Raw genomic sequence first — 3821 nt, 5'->3', positions numbered from 1 at the left:
CTTGCCACATCTTTCAAATCAATGACTTAAAGTCTCAATCTGTCCAATTACGGGACGGTGATTGGTCTCTCTTGACGGCTGAAATGTGACGTGCATGACGCCACTACTGCTGAGACCTCTAGGTGGCAGCAGAGGTCTACAGAGAGCCTTTCAGTCACATCTCTGCCGATGGGACCTCGACTGCACCACCACGCTGAGCAAGTCCCAGTCAAAAGGCTCCGGTGACCACTGAGAGTAACAACGGAGGTCCTCAGACAAAAGGATGAAAGGATATAAACAAAAGTGGCACCGGGGCTTTTGATTCAAGCTGATATACAGTGAGGCTGCGGCGTCTCTTTCTGTCACCCTCGTTCTTCCAGTCTTTACGGCCTGTTCTTCGTTCTCTTTCACGCTGCTCTCTTTTCGCCCTCCTCCATTGTTCTCACCTACAGTCACCATGCGATCTTTTAGAAAGTCATCCCGTTTTAATGCCCTCATCTATAAAGGTGTGCGAGTCGAGCAAATGCGCTTTTGCTGAGGCCGTTTGGGGATACGCTCCGGTGCAGTGTTCTGAAGGTGTGGCCCTCCCATCAGCAGTACTTTTTTTTAAAAATAGACTGCTGGCTTCCTGCTGGGAAGAAACCATTAAATAAATGACTTTTTAGCCCCGAGCTGACTTTGAAAAAAACATTTTGGGTTATCGTGTATACTATTAGTGCAAAGAACATAGTCACTTTGTTTTATCTTTTGTCGCTTCTCTCCTCTGGGCTGTACCTGTTTCTGGCTTAGAAAGTCCTTCATACATTTAAACAGATGTCAGTGAAGGTTCTTGATCAACAGTCAAAATGACACGAGTGAGGGAGAAGCTACAGCGGCTTGATCTCGCCGTCTGCATCAAAGATGTCGCTGTACATTCACATTGAGGACCGCGGATGCTAAAGTGAAATATCAAAAGGTAATACAACTTAACAAGTCCCCGTTATAATTGACATTTAGAGAAATAAGTCGCCAGAAAGTTGTTGGGTTTCTTTGTTAGTGGAACATCGGATTGCATGCAAAAGTTCTCCAATTCGCTCAAAAATATCTGCGGGGGCGGGGTGAGGCGGGGAGGGGAGGAAGGTGTGAGGGGGGGGGGGGGGGGGGGCACCCTCACTTATGTAAAGAGGAAGAGGAAGAGAAAACATAATATGAACACATTTCCTTCTCATACATAATGCCTCCTTGCTTGTCAAGCCACATTTGTGACTTGTTTCATCTTGAAAATATCACTGAATCCAAGTAATCAGGAGACTGACAGAATAAACACAACCAAATTTATTTATATAAGCGCTGTGCATTTCAAAGACTTTTTCACAGCGGCGAACATTTTTTTTCTTTCTCTTTTGCCGTCAAGAAGTTTTGTATTCGTGAAAGGCAGCATCAGCATAAACAAAACGCTGAAGCCTTAACGAATGATAAATGGCCCGAGATGTAATTAGTGGGAAGGAAACACCTTGTTGCTTCCATCTTAGCTCACTGGTCACATTTTCAAGGGGGAAAATTAAACATAATAATTAGTAACGGCTCTGATAATCTCCTACTTTTTGTTGTTGTTGAAATGCCCAGTGCTCTATTGACATATTTAGTAAGTCAAACGCTTGAAGCGAGATTTATCTAGAAAAACACTCATTATAAACATTCATATTTTTCCTCTGAAAAAGCCAACGCGTCGATTACATTTCAGCTTTAAATTTTCACAGCGGGAAACAGAGAATTAGAGGGCTGCCCATAAGACGACAGGAGGAATGATCTAATGAGTTACTTCTCCAAGCGTCTGGAGCTGACGTAGTCAAGCAACAATGGCTCCTCTCTCTAACTTCATCAAAAATGTAATTCTCTTACTGCGGAGGACATGCTGAGCGTCTCTGTTCTCGTGTCAGCAGCATTGTGTGCAAGACCAGGTGATAATTCACGCTTCATAGGCTCTACAGCTTTTCCATTATGCTATGGGTTCAAAAGGTTCAGGGTGGCATATTGCAGTGCAAATTGCAGGCAAAAGCATGACAGAAGTGAGTGGAATCAATTACAGCGAGTATGACACATCAAAAGAATGAGGGAAGTAAGCTACCTTGATAAAAAAAAAAAAAAAAAAAGAAGTCATGTGTCAGATGACAACTTGCATTCTTCGAAGACAAGCTCCAGGACATTTGTAACTTATTCCTCACTTTCTTCACAGTTAATCTCTCTAAAAGCAGATATGCTGGTACTGTATAGTCATAAGGCAATATGAATTTGAGGCAAGTTAATTAAGTGTAGCATACAGAAGTAGGGAAGGCTGTTAGTGAGACAAAACCTATTGAATAAAAAAAAAGTCCCTTGTGGTTACCAAGTCGTGGACCTGAAACTCAATAGTGAGGGAATTATATCAAGTTGCTGGTGTGAGACCAGACTTCTTGGTAATTCAAATTCAGTTCAGTTGAATAATTGATTCAACTCTATTTTAACTGTTCATGAACATGTACAAAAAGCTTTGAAAAGTGAGCCTGCATGCTCTCAGCAAGACTCTGGAGATCCAAACCACATGAAGTCCTTATATTCTACTAATGCTCAAACCATTTACACTAATAAAATATGTGGTAGCAGCATATTATGTGCATTGTACAAGTATGCCATTTGAGACATGGCAGATATAGTAGGTATAAGTAATATAAAATCGTGGGTGCATATGTATTCAGCCACTTAGCCCCCGAAATAAGATTTGCTGCCCTCAGAAGTCACATAAGGAAGACACATAAGTCAACCTGTGCACGATCTAACTGTCACATGATCTGGAACATTATGTACCACCACTAAATCTAGTATTACAAAATGCAAAGAATATGGTACTGAAGAAACCTTCCAACAGAGGACGAATCCTCGTAGAGACCAACGATTGCTCTCAAGGAGCTGGAAAGCTTCACAGCGGAGGCCGGAGTATCTGTCCATAGGACGGATTTAAGCCCTACACTCCACAGATCTGGGTTTCATGGAAGAGTAGTCATAAATATGCCATTGCTTGAAAAAAAAAAAAGAAATCATCTTTGGTGTATACCCAAAGGCATGTGGGAGCCTCCAAATGTGTTTTCTTATTTTATTTTCTGCAAAGAAATTGTGTTTAAAATTCTGAGCAGTATTGCAACTATTCGCAATGTAAAGACACAGTGGAGTAATGTCCTCTGTGTTCTTATCCAAGCTTCCCCTTGCTTTTGTTGATCGGTCAGCGTGCTTCTATTGCATGTTAGTATATGCAAACATGCTACAAACCACAATGTGTAACCTCCTGCATACCCTGTTTTAAGTTCGCTGCACCTGCTGCTTACAATGCACTGAAAAAAAACTGTAAAGTTTAAGGAGCTCATCAACGTTGAAACTTTGAAGACTCGTGAGAGAGAAATTGGAGCGGCTTCATACCGCATGTGTTCTTGTTTTGTTGTGAATCGCTTTAGTCCTGTTGCCTTATCTTTGAATGTATTTTACCTGTTATGTGACGTCTGTGTGTCTTGTGACTGTTGAAACGTTTCTATGCTGCTGTCTCGGCCAGGCTCCCCTTGGAAAAGAGCTCATTGTATCTCAACGGGACCGACCTGGTTAAATAAAGGTTAAATAAATAAATAAAAAATGAGTCGTTAGGATATATAGTCTCTTAACTATGAATGTTGGTTCAAAGGTCCATAGCAATTAGCTGATATCATATTTTTAGGGCCTTTAGCACCTCACGCCGAGCATGACCTGTCAACTTAAATGGAAACCTAACTGTGTCAAAAGGGGCGCGCTGTGAGGTGTTGCTGAAGGGCTACAGCCAAATAGATAATACATAATACAAC

The sequence above is a fragment of the Clinocottus analis genome, unplaced genomic scaffold, assembly GCF_023055335.1.
Source record: "Clinocottus analis isolate CAN_PGR_092001 unplaced genomic scaffold, fCliAna1.0.p SCAF_13, whole genome shotgun sequence".
Classification (NCBI taxonomy): Eukaryota; Metazoa; Chordata; class Actinopteri; order Perciformes; family Cottidae; genus Clinocottus; species Clinocottus analis.
Note: the sequence above shows the minus strand (reverse complement) of the source record.